General features: G+C 43.5%; 1 long non-coding RNA gene and 1 pseudogene across 1 annotated transcript; both read right to left on the reverse strand.

Moving 5' to 3' along the window:
- LOC136454619 (importin subunit alpha-1b-like) overlaps positions 1-7,380 on the reverse strand; it is a 110,088-nt pseudogene extending 102,708 nt beyond the window's left edge.
- A 7,036-nt stretch (positions 7,381-14,416) lies between these two features.
- LOC136452152 (uncharacterized) lies at positions 14,417-17,288 on the reverse strand. The gene is made up of 2 exons (XR_010758759.1): positions 14,852-17,288; positions 14,417-14,659 (listed from the first exon to the last, which is right to left on the reverse strand). It is a non-coding gene; the product is annotated as an uncharacterized lncRNA (long non-coding RNA).
- Between the last annotated feature and the right edge of the window lie 930 nt (positions 17,289-18,218).

The raw sequence follows: 18,218 nt of genomic DNA on the forward strand, positions 1-18,218 counted from the left end.
GACATCAAGCAAATCAACCTGGGCACTGGTGATCCCTCCAAAACGGCAACCATTAGCACCCACCTCTCGGCAAAATAGGAACTCACGCTCACCAACTTTCTTTGGGACAACAAAGATATCTTCGCTTGGAAGCCGGCCGACATGCTAGGTGTCCCAAGAGAGTTGGCTGAGCACAGAATCGATATCAATGAAGGCTCCAAGCCTGTGAAGCAACGGCTATGATGATTCTCACCCGACATGAGGGCAGCAATTAAAAAAGAAATCACAAAGCTAATGGTAGCTAGATTCATTAGAGAAATCCTTCATCTAGATTGGCTAGCAAACCCAGTGCTAGTACAAAAAAGAATACGGAGGAGTGGCGCATGTGCGTCGACTACACAGATCTCAACAAACACTACCCAAAAGATCCATTCGGGCTACCATACACTGATCAGATAGTTGATTCAATAGCAGGATCTACCCTATTATCCTTTCTTGATTGCTATTCGGGATATCACCATATTGCATTAAAGGAACAAGACCAGAGCAAGACATCTTTCATTACTCCGTTCGGTGCCTACTGCTACAAGACCATGTCGTTTGGACTCAAGAATGCTGGTGCCACATACTAAAGAGCTATCCAAACATGCCTTGGTGATCAGATCAGCGAAAACATAGAGGCATACATGGATGACGTAGTAGTAAAAACAAAGAACCCAGACACACTAATTGAAGACTTAAAGCAAACCTTCGAAAATTTGAAAAGGTGAAGGTGGAAATTAAACCCAAACAAGTGTGTATTCGGAGTTCCTTCAAGATAACTACTCGGATTCTTGGTTAGTCATCCTAACAAATTTGAGCCATTAAAGAGATGGGCCCTCCTTGAAGTGTCAAAGATGTGCAGAAACTAATAGGCTGCATGGCAGCCCTCAATCATTTCATATCAAGACTTGGCAAAAAAAGGGTTACCTTTCTTTAAACTACTAAAGAAGACAGACATGTTCGAGTGGACAGAAGAAGCCAATGAAGCTTTCAAAAGACTTAAAGCATACCTCACGTCCTCGCCCATTCTCACACCTCCAAAGAAACATGAAGACATGATGTTGTACAATGCGGTAACTTCTACTGTGATCAGCACAGCGATAGTCGTAGAAAGAGAAGAAGAAGGGCGCGTATATAAAGTACAATGCCCCATATACTACATCAGCGAAGTATTGTCAGAATCAAAAATCCAGTACCCGCATGTGCAAAAACTACTCTACGCCCTCCTGATCACTTCACGCAAGCTTCGCCACTATTTTGAAAGCCACAAGATTACCGTGGTGACAGATTTTCCACTTGGAGACATCCTACACAATAGAGACGTAATAGGGCGCATATCTAAGTGGGCAGTTGAACTTGGTGCTCTCAATATCAATTTCACCCCATGGAAGGCAATTAAATCTCAAGCCCTTGCCAATTTTGTTGCCGAGTGGACAGAAATTCAACAACCTATGTCAAATACCATCCTTGACCATTAGAAGATGTACTTTGATGGATCGCTCAAGCTAGGCAGAGCCGGTGCAGGCGTTCTCTTCATTTCTCTAAATGGAAAACAACTCAAGTATGTCCTTCAGATATTATGGCAAGCTACAAACAATGAAGCAGAATATGAAGCCCACATCCATGGGCTCCGAGTAGCAATTACCATTGGAATCAAGCGATTACTCGTATAAGGCGATTCGGCAGTAGTCATCAACCAAGTCAACAAAGATTGGGACTGCACCAAAGAAAACATGGGCGCTTACTGTGCTGAAATACGAAAACTCAAAAAACATTTTCAAGGATTGGAAATTCTACATGTCCTACGCGATTCTAATATCGTGGCCACTGTTCGCCTAAACGGTTGTTTAGCCCGTTTACACACCGTGTAAACGCTACACAATGGTGCACCGTTTCCGTTTAATCACCCGTTTAGCCCGTTTAATTAACCGTTTAGCCCGTTTAATGGGACATTTTGCCCAAATAATGGCTAAACGGTAGGTGACCGACTGTTTACCATTTAGTGTTTAGGAAAACACTGATCACGGCAGACGTCCTCACCAAGCTCAGATTGGACAGGGCGAAGGTCCCACCCGGCGTATTCATAGAGGAGTTATCAGCTCCGTCTATCAAACAACCCAGTGAGATAACCCCTGAACTCCCAGCTAAAGGCACCCAAATTTTGGTAATCACCACTTCATGGACCTAGGTTTTTATCGATTATATCAAAGAGAACAAGTTGCCAGCAGATAAAGCGGAGGCTACCTGAGTTGTTCATAGAAGCAAGAACTATGTCCTAGTAGGGGACAAGCTGTACAGAAGAGCCGCATCATCAGGAGTACTCCTAAAATGTGTCTTGTTTGAAAAAGGCAAAGAGATCTTAGACGAAATACACTCAGGTTGCTATGGAAATCATGTCGCTTCAAGAACACTAGTCGGCAAAGCATTCCGCACCGGATTCTACTGGCCAACCACTTTGAAAGATGCAAAAGAACTCGTCAGAGAATGCAAAGGTTGTCAAATGTTTGCAAGACAAGCTCATGTACTAGCTCACAATCTCATCTGCATCCCTCCTGCTTGGCCTTTCTCCTGCTGGGGGCTAGATCAAGTAGGACCTCTCAAGAAAGCAAAGGGCGGTTTCGAGTACATCTTTATAGCAATTGACAAGTTCACCAAGTGGATTGAATACAAACCACTCGCAAAATACAACGCAGCCAAAGTAGTCGAGTTCATCCAAGACATTATGCACCGCTTTGGCATGCCCAATCGAATCATCACAGAATTGGGTTCCCCATTCATAGCTATAGAATTCCAAAGTTGGGCACAGGATTGTGGCTTTGGCATAGATTACGCATCAGTCGCACATCCAGAAGCCAACGGACAAGTAGAAAGGGCTAACGGACTCATACTAGCCGGATTAAAACCAAGATTGTATGAAGAACTAGTGGACTATGGATCCAAATGGATTGAAGAATTACCCAAAGTAGTATGGGGCTACGAACTCAAATAAGCAGAGCCACCGGATACTCACCTTTCTTCCTAGTTTATAAATCAGAAGTCGTACTACCTGCTGACTTGATCTGGACGTCACCAAGGATAGAACAATATGACGAAGGAGAAGCAGAACACACCCGAAGATTAGACCTCGATAGTACAGAAGAAGTTAGAGTAAACGCTACCCTTCAATCAGTCAGATACCTCCAAGGTTTAAGACGCCACTACAACAAGAATACCTAGCCTCGATCACTCCAAATCGAAGACCTAGTACTAAGAAGAATACAAAAAACTAACAGATGCCATAAACTACTCAGTCCATGGGAAGGTCCTTTTATTGTCACAAAAGTCACCGGACCAGGCATGTACAAGTTGATAACTAAAGATGGAAAAGAAGTCAACAATACATGGCACATCAGCCAACTAAGAAGATTCTACACATGAAAACAACTCAAGGAAGAATATATATACAAGCCATAAGAGATTGACGTTCATGATCAATAAAGATGGTGTTCCTCGACAACATATGTCTTATTATAGCTTTCCCAAAGTTGTTTTCACTAAGCATATCAACGTTCATGATCAATAAAGATGGTGTTCCTCGACAACATATGTAAGAAGATTCTATGCATGAAAACAACTCAAGGAAGAATATATATACAAGCCACAAGAGATTGGCGTTCATGATCAATAAAGATGGTGTTCCTCGACAACATATGTCTTATTATGGCTTTCCCCCAGTTGTTTTCACTGAGCATATCGACCGAGAGCAAAAGAGCTAAAAAGATGCTTGAGCCCACTGATGAGGGTAGCTAATAAGCTAACACCCAAACCAAAAAGCAAAATGGCTAAAATTATGCCTGAGCATACCGGCCAAGAGCAAAAGAGCTAAAAATATGCTTGAGCCCACCGATGAGGGTAGCTAATAAGCTAACACCCGAACCAAAAAAAATGGCTAAAATTATGCCTGAGCATACCAGCCGAGAGCAAAAGAGCTGAAAAGATGCTTGAGCCTGCTGATTAGGGTAGCTAATAAGCTAACACCCAAAACAAAAAGCAAAATGGCTAAAATTATGCCTGAGCATATCGGCCAAGAGCAAAAGAGCTAAAAAGATGCTTGAGCCCGTCGATGAGGGTAGCTAATAAGCCAACACCCGAACCAAAAAGCAAAATGGCTGAAATTATGCCTGAGCATACCGGCTGAGAGCAAAAGAGCTGAAAAGATGCTTGAGCCCACCGATGAGGGTAGCTAATAAGCTAACACCTGAACCAAAAAGCAAAAAGCTAAAAACATGCTTGAGCTCACCAGATGAAAGCAAAGAAACCAAAGATGCTTGAGATCACCGGTCCTAAGTCTTTTCAATACTAACAAGAACAAAAAGGCAAAGATCTACATACCCTGAGTTGTTTACATGGCGCAGATGAAAGCTAGACAAGAACTCGACAAATCAAGAAACTTTATCAAGCCAATGATCTACATACCTTGAGTTGTTTACATGGCATAGATGAAAGCCAGAGAAACACTCGACAAATCAAGGGACTCTGATAAGACAATGATCTACATACCTCGAGTTGTTTACACGGCGCAGATAAAAGCCAAATAAGCACTCGACAAGTCAAGGCTCAGATAAAAGCCATACAAATGCTCAACCTATCAAGGAATTATCCTACAATGGATGAAAGAACACAACCACTCTAAACTGTGGATGCGCGCCACGCCAAAGAAATGACTACTTAGAAAAAATTCTGATCACTTGGATAACTCATTTGAAGAATAAACAATGTGAAGACATCCATGCAAAGAAGACATCAACGAAAAATAAAGAATCTTCATTCAAAAAGGAGTATAATATCCTATTACAGAGGCTGGCGTACAAAGGTCAATTACATCAAGCATCGTCATCAGGAGAAGAAATATCAATATTAAGATTATCCATAATCCTCCTAGCTAAATCTTCGACCTCAGGCTCCACCTTTTCAATGGCATCCAGATATTCTTGACTCTCGGCTTCCTCTACAATCTTGGACAAAGGCACCTCCAGAGCAAGAACCCAGACCTGGGCAAGAACATTTCTGGTACATAGTTGGGCGCACCTCTTCACAAACTCCTGGAAATGGGTCAGAACTTGAGGAATAAACTGAGCCCAAGATTGACCATCATCTATTGGAGTCCAGAGAAGATTGGCTACTGACCGAAATGATTTCCACAAAGCATTCCAGTTCTCAGTAGCCGTTGCCAACTTGCCAGTCAAGACTTCAATAGTTTTTTGGACCTACACAAGATCCCTATCAGCTCCATGCCTAATCAACTTGGCAAGCGCGAGTTCTTCTTTAGCATGAGTAATTACCTCCTTAGCCCTGTTGTGACTATCATGAACAAGTATCTTCATTTCCTCAATGCCCTCCGAGAGCTTATGCTTTTCAACTCAGAGAGCTAGACCAGGCACCAAAAAACAAGTCAACAGAAAGGGAAATTTGAATACAAGAGGAAACAAAAAGAACCCGCAATACCATTGCACTCATTCTTCATGGTCTCCACATTCTTCAAGGCCTCCTAGACAGCAGCATCCCTCCACTTTTCTACCTCAACCACCCGGGCATGGAGAGCCTATTCCTCCCTTTGGTGCATTTGCCGCTCGGTCTCCATTTCAGCCCGATAGAGGTCAAGCTCTGTTTTTAGGGCACTAACCTCAGAAGACAACTTTTTCTCGGTTTCAGACGAGAAAAAGAAGCCGGTATGATCCTGAGAAAAAGACTGAACAAAAAGAGAGAGAGAAAAAAACAAGACATAAGAACAGAAGAAAGACGAACATCCAAAGAAAGAACTTTAGAAAAAAACTTACCTAGAGTTTTTCCCCAAAAGAAGTCGCAAAGGTTCCCCAGGCAGCGATCAGCTCTGACAACTGATGAGTGGCATCGAATTATTCCACCACATCATCATCCAAACGCTGACCACCAATAGCAAGAGGAGCAGAGGGAGAAGCTGGCCGATGCGAAGAAGGCATGACCAGGGTCGTATCCTGGGAAGCCCCGGCTACCTCCTTAGATGGATCCACCGCCACGGCCATGGTCACCCTTAGAGCCAGAAAATCAGCAGCAGCATGATCACCAGGGAACCCTATCTCCCTCACAGCCACCTCGACGATCGTACATTCTGGGTCCTGAGACTCAGTACACAGGGGCACACCAGAAGACTGACAAGAGGTCGACTGAGGGTTAAGAGAAGGCGAGGGTCTGCAAGATGATAAGAAAACTCGACGATAAGAATATGAATCAGAAAAAAGGAAAACAGAAGCAAAGAAACATAACCAGGATTCACTCACTTAGCTATCTTCTTCTTCAAAAAACCCAGAAGACCCATAGAAGACCTTAGAGGGGGAACTATAGCAGCAAAAATATCACCACCACTCTGCGACAGGAGTGGCGTGGTCGGTACCGGAGCCCCAGAAGAACTCGAGCTCGACGACCGCTTACTACAAGAGAAGAAGGCCAGAGTTAGAACAAAAAGAGGTGTTCAACAATAGAAAAACAAGAAAACAACTCACCGGCGCATGACAAGGGCCACATCATCATCCTCATCTACCTCACTCTCAAACAAGCCAACCACAGCGCCATCTGAAAAGGGAGAAAAGTACTCGATTAAAGGCACAAACAAACAACAAAAAGACAACATATTAATATGCTCACCTAGAAGCACGCTACCTATAACTTGAGTACCTAGACGAGTACTCGACTAGCGAGACTTCTTGGTAGCAGACAAACCAGAAGAAGAACAATCCGCTCGTCCCCTTTTTCCGACACTACGAGGAGCCCAAGGAACTGGACGAGGAACATACTCTACATATGCATCAAGAACTACAGAAGAAACACTAGGAAACATCATGGTGGTTTGAAACTTACTGGTTAAAGATGCCCCAACAAGACTCTCCCTAGTCTCCACCATGGCAGGGCAGTCATCAAGGGGGATCGGATCAACGAAGTTATGCCCCAATTCCTATAAAAGAGTAAAACAACCAAACGAGAAAGATTAAGCAAAAAGTGGAGACAGCAAAGGAAATACAAAAAGTACCCGCATAAGAAAAAACAACTCACAGCAAGAGGTGGGTTGTTAGCACAATACTCAGGGATAGCATATGGGACGACGCTTACTCCTTTCAACATCTTCTGAAGGCGCTCGAGCACCTCCTCATCAGCCAACTCAAGGGTAGGGACCATACAAGAAGGGTCCTCCGCCCCAGAGTACTCAAAACCATAATTCTCTTGCTCCTTCAGAGGTTGAACATGACAGCGAAGAAAACTGGAAACAATCCCGAAGCCGGTCAAGCCTTGTTGTTTCATAGTACATATCCTCTCAAGAAATAGCTTGATCGCCTGGATCTCATCCATCGTCAGGAGATTTTTATCCCATCGGTCATTAACCACGGGACCAAAACCAGAATGAACAGCAAGAGGAGGAATCATATTGGCGGCATAAAACCAGTCGGCACGCCAATCCCTCACAGAATCAACCAAGTCATAATCAAAGAATTTACTCTTACGACCCTAACGAAACTAAATCCTGCAGCCACCAAGAACATGGGTGTCATCACTGCGGGGTTGGGGTTTCAGACGGAAGAAGTAACAAAAGAGAGAAAGAGAAGGAGGAATTCCAAGAAAAGTTTCACAAAGATGAACAAAAACAGAAAGATGAAGGACAGCATTGGGAGCAAGATTGTTCAAGCTAATCCCAAAATAACTGAGAAATCGATGAAGAAAAGCAGAAGCAGGAAGGCAGAGTCCAGCATGGATGAAGGAGACAAAAAGAACAATCTCACCAGGGCCTAGAGTTGGGACCCGATGCTAGCCTGGAGCTTTCCAATCAGCAAACTCCTTGCCCTAGATCAGACCATCACTGACAAGCTCGCGCAACTGATCCTTAGTCGTAGTCGGAGCCGACCAGATCTTCTAAGCAGCCCTCATGGCCATGAATTCTTGATTTTCAATCATAGAAAGCATTGCCTCCTCGTCTACAAAGGTTGCCTAGGACTTGCTCACTGATTTCTTCCTACCCATATACTAGCAAAAGCAATAAAGCACTAAGAAACGATGAGGCTCAGACGGCGGTGCTCAGATGACGGCGACAATGGCGACGGCAGAGTTTTGAAGACTAGGGTTTCAAGGCAAAAGCAGGGCAGCAAAGAAAAAGAAGAAGAAAGGCCTTTAAATAGATTTTTACATGGCCCACTAGGCCCGTTTAAACATGGCATGAGAACGCAACGATCCATTTCCCAACACAACTGACACAGCTGAAATGATGGACGGCACACTTCTACACAAAGGTACAGTTCAACGGGCAGATTTCAGACTTATCTATCTAGCACCATGGCAGAGTTATCATATTGCTACAAAAAGAACTCATCAACCATGAAGCAACGAAGGGTTACCTCACAAGGAACACAAGAACTCGGTTCTTATAGGAAGAACTCAGGAATCTCATAAACAACCAGGACATCAGCAGGAAAAAGAATGACAACTCAGAAGACAAGATTCTTTCCATTATAAATGGCTTCAAAAAATACAAGATTACACATCTTACAAGACCCAATGAACTCGGTACTACGATGAGCAAGGTAGCAAAAAGGAACCCAGACACAACTAGGCTCTAGAATGACTACGTGTTCCAAATTGCAACTCGGTAGAACAAACCGCACTCGGCTACACTGTTTTCTTCAAAGGACAAACGCAGTACATTCAAGGTGGAAGTCAGCAGCATGGTGGGACAACATGGACTAGGGAAGGCCTGCAGGCATCTGTCTACCTAAGTCCGATGTGACGCCGGATCAGGCGTTGATCTGCACTGGACAGTCGCAGGGCAGGCAAGGGGGATTAACCTAGAACTGCTAGATGAAGGAACGTATCCCACATCACAAGACTTCCACCAACTATCGCCATGTACCTCCTGGTACAATGCCACTGCGAGACTAGTCTACCTCTAATCCCTATCACAAGACTCCCTCTAGCTATGACAAGATATACAAGAACTACAAAATACGCCCGGGGGCTGCTCTACTTTAGAAACTATCATATTCATGACTACGGAGATTTCAGACCACGCAACAAAATGCTCGATGAATCAAAACAGCACACCAGGATGGTATTTATAGACCAAAGAAGCAGTGCACATGGACCGGGAGCACCAACAAAACAAACCTAATAAAGGACACAGTGAAGAGATAGAATTCAATGAAAGAGGACTCAGGCGTGAAGGAACAAGTACTCAAGAACAAGCATATTCGGAAGAATATACCAACACTGTACAACTCGTAAACAAATAGCATTTACACTCAACCACCACCATACAACTACATCTGACAACAGCAGACTACCAGAGAATATACCAAGACCTAGTTCTTTTTGAATAAAAGAACCCAGATATACGCTTGGGGCTGCAACAGGAGAGGTTTTCAGTTCTTTGAACAACTCAGATTCAAGACCCTCCAACTCTTTGTTCCAAATAGCAAGAGGCTCAGGGGCTACACTCAGTGAGTGCCCTTTTTTCTTTGAAAAAGCGCACGTCACCAAGAAGACTTCTTCAAGACAGACCACTTCAAGGCCTCAAGACAAAAAGAACCCGAACCGAGCTATATCCGAGTTCTTTTTTATAAAGAACCCGGGTATATGCTCGGGAGCCCTTCGACGAAGAATCAGAGCAATTTCAAGACAAGACCCTCCAGCTCCTTGTTCCAAATAGCAAGAGCCTCGGGGGCTACACCTAGATGGGAGTACTTTTTTTCAAAAAAGCACACACCACTCGAAGATCCCAAGAAGCGCTACATGGTTTCACTCAAGAAAGCACTTGGGCGACGCTTGTTCCTGCTCGACAAGACCTGGAGGAATAAGACAAGGCTTCCAGAGTTCAACCATGAAGTGCTCAGGGGCTTATCGATACGGGACCCATGGGATACACTGTAAGGAAGAGAGAAGATCTAGTTGGATTAGGATTCCTCCCATGTAATCCTAGTAGTAATACTACCCTATAATCCTACTATGACTCTACATTATAAACCGACTAGGACTCTAGCCTCCTGACTATATAAAGGAGGTCGGAGGGAGAGTTAGAGACAACACTTTACAATCAATCCAATGCAAAGGCTAACACCGACTGGACGTAGGGCTATTACTCAATCATGGTCGAGGGACCGAACCAGGATAAATCGACTGTCTCTTGCGTTTACCGTTGAGTTCTGCATATGCTGAAGCCCGAACAAACTACCCTAGGTACCCCCGTGGCAGGCTATCAGTGGTGAAACATCAACAGGAGTCAATTGAGGTGAACATTTGTATACCCCCAAGGTCTAGATGAACTCATAAAGGCATTTTCAATGAGACAGTTGGCAATCAACTTTGGTAATTGGAGGTTGAAACTAAATACCAAGTTTGTGAAGAAAGGACTCGACCCCATGACCAAATACAACAATATTATAGAAGCTTATTGGAAGGTCTTTATTGAATAGAAGACCTCAGAGGAGTTCTTAGATCTAAATGAAGATAATTCCTAGCCCATGAAGAAGAACAAATGCCCCAGCACCTACTTGCACAGATGGTTACAAGCTCCAAATCCAAAACTAGAGGACCCAACAAGAGGCAAGGAAGATGACCAAGTTACTGATCCCATTTAATGGTCTGGACAAATGGAGCTCCAATTGGCTAATGCTAGAAACCACATGGCTCAATTATCTAGAGCACCCTAGTTGCATTCAAAGCATCTTCGCGAGGTTGGGTTGGAAAGAAGCATTCCCTAGTAGGCTAACATGTAGAAGAAATGTGTCTGTTACAAGCAAGTTACCTGAGAACATGCTATGAATTTTTCAAGGAGGAGGCAAAGCAAGAAATGAAAACATTTGATTTGAGAATTCTTGGCTAATCTAGATCCCAACTTGATTCAAAAGTTAACTAGCATATTGCCTCAACAATAGAGCACACAGTAGTAGCAACTGCAACATTAGCCTCCACCTTTAGGGGACATTAGGTCCAAGCACCATTGGCTCTACAATGGTCATGAACGTGTCTAGTTGATGATATCATTGGACCATCAACTTTCTCACTACTAAAAGTTCTAGTTTGGTTTTGGTGAATTGATGAAAGCCTAAGTGCTAACCTAGTTTATCAAAGTGATCATAAGATAGGTAGCACATTCCAAGTAATGGAGCAAGTGGTGAAGATCATGATGATGGTGTGAACATGGTGATGATCAAGTACTCGGCTTGGAAAAGAAGAAAGAGAAAAACAAAAAGTTCAAGGCAAAGGTGAAACTTGATAGGAGCTTTTTTGGTTTAGTGATCGAGACACTTAGCGAGTGTGATCACATTTAGGATCGATAGTCGTACTATTAAGAGGGGTGAAACTCATATCAAAATGCGATTAACAAAGTGCCACTAGATGCTCTAACTCATTGCATATGCATTTAGATCCTAGTGAGTGCTAACACCCTTGAAAATGTTTGTGAAAATATGCTAACACACGCGCACAAGGTGATACACTTGGCGGTTGGCATATTTGAGCAAGGGTGGTGAAGTTTGGGAAGTCGAGGAGGTCACTGTGCTGACCAGACGCAGGACTAGAAGCTGGACCTATGTATTTGGTCAGTAGTGGAGTAGTGGCGCGGTCTCGGTCTAGTTGACCGGACGCTGGCGCGAGAAGTAATTAGATGCGCAGCCTCTAGGTTCGGTCAATGATGATGTATGGTGATGTGGCGACGAAACTGTTGGCGCGCAGCGGCAGTGAGGACCGGACTTAGCCCTGAGTCCGGTCATGCTCCCTCGGACATGTCCAATCGAGAAAGTGCGGCTCTAGATGCTCTCTGGAAGTGATCAGACTCCGCGTTGATAGAGCGCCGGTCATTCCATCGGCGTGTTAGGTCGCTGGGTTGGTGCCTCGAGCGAGGTGTGAGTGGACTCTGGGCGGTCGCGTCTGATCGTTCATTAATTTGAGCACATGATCGAGTTGACCGTTGGGATCGGATGGCGCACGTTTGAAGCTATGACACGTGGCAGCGATCCCACGACCAGATGCAGGGGGCCAAGCGTCCAGTCGATCTGACCTACGCGTTCGGTCACCATGCAGTGAGCTGCCCGTGGTGCCCAACGGCTCTATTTTGAGGGGACTCCTATATAAGGCGTTTGGCCGGCTCTAGCTCATACCTTTGGCCATTTGCATTGACATAGCAACCTTGTGAGCTTAGCCAAAGCCCTCCCACTCATCTCCATCATTGATTCATCATCTTTGTGAGATTGGGAGTGAATCCAAGTGCATTGCTTGAGTGTTTCGCTGCGGGATTCGCTTGTTACTCTTGGTGGTTGCCACCACCTAGATGGCTTGGAGCAGCGAGGATCATCGAGCGGAGAAAGGTGCTTGTCTCCGGCTCCGATCGTGGTGATTGTGAGGGGTTCTTGATATTTTTCCAGTGGAGAGCCAAAAGGTATTCTAGTAGATTGCTCGTGGCTTGTGTGATTCTCATCTTGTGTTGGTTGTGCGGTACCCGGTTGCGGATTTGGCGTGTGATATCAATTAGCGCGTGAATCTCTAAGTCAGTGAATCGCCACAATGGGGACTAGCTTGCCGGCAAGCAAGTGAACATCGGAGGAAAAATCATTGTATCTTGATTGTCTCCTTGGTATTCATTGATTGATCTCTTGCCACGGCGGTATACCTCTCTACCACTCTCTTGTATTACATTGTGCCTTTACTTGTGTAGAGCTTGTGCTAATTGAAACTAGTTAGTGTAGCTCTTAGTTGTAGTTCTCTTGCTAGCTTGCTCACCTAGGTGTAAATTAGTGTCTTAGCCTTGTTGTGATATACTAGAGATCATAGATTTTAGAATTGGGTAGGTGGCTTGCGACACAAGTGTAGTGCTAGCGCAAAATTCGCTTCGCCATCTTATTTACTAATCACTTGTCTTAGTGTTATTGTAGAATTTTTAATAGGCTATTCACCCTCTCTCTAACCATTAAGATCTTTCAACTACCTACGTTATAAGATAGCACCAATGTCCGAGCAATAGAAGTTGCCATGGGCTTGGTGATTCTGGGACACGTGTTTCATCGTGAGCCCATTCTGAACAATTAATTATTCTAGGGTGCAAATGCTGATGGTCATGCTAGATCATCAAAAAGACTTATTAGACATTCCACTCTAGAGGGGGCTAATATCTTGGATAGGCTATCAACGACTTCATACTCCAGCATTGACGAGATATCAATTTGAGAGATCATATTCCTCTGCTTCCATTTCTCATATTGTTACAAGAAGATCATGTTATAAACATTACCACCTGAGAAAAATGCACATGGAGAGAGCACCTAATTCACAATCGCCAATTATGAAGCCACCCTCCCAAAATGAGAGGCAAGAGGCTTCAAAACAACCATGCTCCATCGAGCAAGCCATTACATGACCCATTGTACCCAAAATGGTTAAGATATACAAAAATATAGAAACAACAAACACGACGAAGTGGATTTATATATTATTGATGAGGAAAATTACACCTCTTGCTAACACAACACTTGTCAACAAGTCTAGCTCCTCGAAGACCACTAGTAGGCCAACACAATTTGATTATGAAGATGTCCCCAAAAATATGTGTCGAGCAAACAGTTACTTCCATGGCATGAACTCTATGATGGTTCAAGCGAAATGATGAGGTTGCATGAATGGTACATGAGAGCATCTATAGCGGAGATCAATGTGGTATTAATGAAAGTCCCGCCTTTGGCTTTTGTTAGCACCCCATTCATCATTATTGTTTACTTCGAGGACATTGACACATGGTTCCACCACCAAAAACTCCACGTCCAGCTCCTAACAGTGTGGTGCCTATAGGTTGTAATAGGGCTTGGTATCGCATCAATTTTGCGTTTGATGCGAGCCAATGCAATAGCTCTAGATGAAATAGCCTTGTCGCATCAGTTTGCCATGACCGATGCAAGAGTTCGCTATTGCATCGGCCATCCATTGTCTCTTGCATCAAAATAGAGAGATGTAAAATGGTTATTGCATCAAAATCTTTTTGATGCGAAGTTACTATTGCATCGACCATGGATGGCTCTTTCATCAACATAGAGAGATGCAAAAAATATTATTGCATCAAAATCATGTAGATGTAATACATCTAATAAATTTGATGCAATAACAATTTCTATTGCAACAGCTAACGTTCTATACAATAGACCATATTGCATCAACATTAGGTTCGATACAATTCAAACTATTGCATCGCCATTAGGTTCGATGCAACATAAACTATTGTATCAACATTAGGTTCGATGCAGCACAAACTATTGCATCGACATTAGATTCACTGCCATTTTATATTACATCCGTTTTTATTTGATGAATAATAAAGATTTACGGCACAGAAAATTCACAAAATTACAAAATCCAATGGCAAAAAAGGGCAATGATATTAATAACTTTGATCATCCACATTCAATAGTTTGTACAACATAATGAAGTCAAAGGGATTCCTATTCAAAAAAGTAATTGCAAAGTTAGAACTGCATAATAGACCACTAACTTATAGAATCAAACAAATATAGATGACTCTTAGCACATATCAACATAGGATCCTTATCATTGCAGAATCTTTGATGCTCATCTTGCCAAGAGTCCCTCAAGGTTCATCTTTCTGCTCAATGGAGAAGTCCAAATGACATATGCATCAGTAATATATAATGGATCAGACTAGGCATCACATAATCTTCCAAATGACTGCATGAGCTGAATAATTTGCAAAGTAGGCATCTCAGAATCAGGTATGGCTGAATCAGGAAAAAAAAAAGTCCCGAACTGAGTAAAAACAGTCTCGAGAATTAAATACCTGCTGTTAGCCTGAGAATGCCTTTTCCTCTTCATGCGTGCTGCTTGCTAGTTTCTATCAAGTATATAGCATTTACAGGTATTTGCTGAAATTAGAAAAAACATTCCGTCCGTACTGTAATCTCCAGTAAACAGTATACAGACATCCAGTTAGAAGATATACTCTGATTCAATCTCCATTGCTGCAGATCAGATATGAATTAACTGAAGCTACATCAACATTTACTAAAGATTTGTGTGCTTGTTTAAATAGCTCACCATTTATGGCATCCATCTATCATACTTGAGCTTGTCCAGTCTGCACAGTTATATCTAATGATCACTAGTCATCAATCATTGTTATACTATGCTACTAGGAATTGCACTATTACAGTTCAATTGCTAAATGCTAGACAGTAATCAAGAGGCGAGGAAAGAAGAATTTCACAACTCTATCCAGCATGAAATTCTTTGAAGCCCAGCTGCGGACAACCTTATGGAAAACCTGCATTTTGAGAAAAAAAAAAGGGGGATGAAAAAAATCAAAATGAGCTGTTCTAGCTTGAACCTAGAACATGCTATATCATTTTGTTCAACTGGTAATATAAAGGCTTGTCATGGCAGAAGAACAAGGGTCACGGTCTTCTCAGTTTTTATTTTTAAGCGGATCACATAAGCAAAACCGACCTATGCACCATCCAGTACTAATATTGAAGCATTTATTAATACACAAGGTTCATGCCTGTGTGTTGCAATGGGAGCAAAAAGGTTATCACAGGATAACATGTATCTATCAAAATTTCTGGGTTCCTGATGATTAATAATAACCATGCAAATGGAATTACAGCAAAGTTAAAAGTATGTTTTTGACAGAATTTTGTAATAATCTAGATCAGTTACATCCAGTTACACATGCCAAGTACAACAAAGTTACAAGCATATCATACCATGGAAAACGTACTTGAAAGGTTTGAACCGATGGCGTCCTGCCCCTCTAAATCGATAATCATGAATGGTTGATTCTTTAATAGCATAGCATCACATAAATAATTTAGTAAACGGCAAGTCAAGTATAAGAGAAAACATTCAGGGGATCACATCAGCATTAGGGGATTGGAGAATACATCCACAGAAGGCCGACTGGATTGAGAAATTATTGAGGCCGTGCTAGTGGCAAGATATAGTTCAGGTGGTTGTATACCTATCGAAGTGGCTAAGACTGTCAGCAAGCCTTGACCAATACAATGAAATAGAAGCAACCCTTTTGAGCAAACTCTGTTACTACGCAAAAATATGGAGTTATCAAAAACATAGATATTTTACATATATGCAAGAGTAAGTTCTTATATCTTCTAAATCTTGAAATCAATATTTTCTGAATTCTAAGATATATAAAACTTCTGAATCAAACATTTGTACTTCTGAATCTTGAAGAACAAAAATTGATATTTGCACCAAACGTGCATTAATCTGATCAAACTAAATAGGCATATATCTGTAAGGAAACACAAATTTGTTGCATAAATTATAGAGTACAGCATGTCAACCACACAGAATTCTCTGAGTAACCATATTTTAGCCTGTTTGCTGATGGCTGAAAAGCTAAAATAAACAGAGAATAAATAGGCTGCAGGAGAGAGGATCAGCTCTAATTAGATACTTCAAGCTGCGTGGACTGCTCAATGGCATGCAATTCAGAAAAGGTAGAACAGCATCGCCCTTCATGAGCAGTCCATTCACTGATTCGAGCTCATTTCCATGTCAGGAAAAAGTCACATAAGACAGTAAACAAATCAGAAGTTTTTTGTTCAAAAAGCCAGCAAGGATGACTTCTTTACCAGCATTTCCAGGTTATTTGGTTCTTAATTAGAGAAACTAATAGCAAATGCTTTCCAAATATGTACAGTTAAAAAATAAAAATCCTAGCGATGTCGATTTGCTCAATGTGAGTGTTAGCTGATGGCCCCTGATCAACCATTTAACCAATTATATCTTCAATCAGCCAGTCAACCGTGCGTATCAATACTAAAATCTCCGTTTCAATATAAACTGCTACTCAGTTCATGCCGTTAACATCACAGTCAACAAGACGTAGCTCTGTTAAAACAATGGAAACAAAATAAATCATAGACTAACCTAGCGGCCAGGAGGACGAGAGCGTGGCGGAGGCCGAGGCGGAGGCCCTGCCTTCATCCTCGTCACCGTTGCTGGGCGCCGAGCCGTCGCCGGAGACCGGGATGAGGACAGGTCGCTGCGAGGACACGTGGTGCCAGCAGCCATGGAGCGAGGTCGCCCGGCCACGGATCGACACCGCCTGGCCGTGGATCTAGGCCACCCGTCCTCGGATTGATGCCACCCCATCCCGGATTGAGTCGCCAGGCCGCGGATCGACGATTGGGCGCAAGCCAGGACTGAGAGGCCGCCCAAGATGGGGGTGCTGGTTTCTGACAGAGGTGGCAGCCAAGATGGCGTCGCCGGACACGGATGGGGATTGAGAGGCGGAGGCGCGTAGGGGCAGAGGGAACCGGGTGGAGCGTAAAGATGGAAACGGGCCTCGAAACCCGATACCCGACGGGTATTTGATCCATTAGAGGACGGGGATAGGATTATATCTTTACACACGGGCATCTAAATGGGAAAGAATCCATACCCGACGGGTATAGCGGCTACGAGAACGTTCCTTGTTTACCCGTCCCCATTACCCGTTGGGGAACCCGACTATTTAAGCTGTCATGCGAGTATTAGGCCAAAAGAAACTCAACATAGATATTTTGGTCCAAATCTGAACAATCATATATATAGTTTGTGTGTTCTAGGAACCCTCGTTCAATTTTTCCTCACCATCTCCGCCAGCAGCACAAGCACGCCTGTCTCACGAGCGCTCGTGCCCCTCGCTTCCTCAGTTCGGTCTCTCTGCCATCTTTGCTCGTCCTCCTCGCAACCTCGCTCCTTCTCCTCAGCATCCCCGAGACTCCGACACTTATACCCGGATGAAGAAGAAACGTCTCCAATTGCAAAGCTGCGACCCCAAGTGTCCTTGTTTATCGGGTATGCAGTACCCATCGGGTATCTGTTACCCGACCGATACCCGACGGGTATGGGGATGGGCAAGAATCTATACCCGAGACAGTTAATGGGGATGGAGACGGGATGAATTCTCCGTAGCGGGGAAGAGAACGTTCCGACGATTCCCGACGGGTATATCCCCGTTGCCATCCTTAGTGGAGGGGGCTTTTGTGGCGCCGCCGCACGGGGGTGCGGTGGTACGGATCAGAGTCAGGATGAGAGTAGGGTTTCGGGGTGGGGTTTTTTTGAGCGGGCTTGTGGTTGGGCCCACGAAATTTTCACGGGTCTGGGTTTTATACACAAAACTATCACGGGCTGGAGCC

The sequence above is a fragment of the Miscanthus floridulus genome, chromosome 5 (genome assembly GCF_019320115.1).
Source record: "Miscanthus floridulus cultivar M001 chromosome 5, ASM1932011v1, whole genome shotgun sequence".
NCBI lineage: Eukaryota > Viridiplantae > Streptophyta > Magnoliopsida > Poales > Poaceae > Miscanthus > Miscanthus floridulus.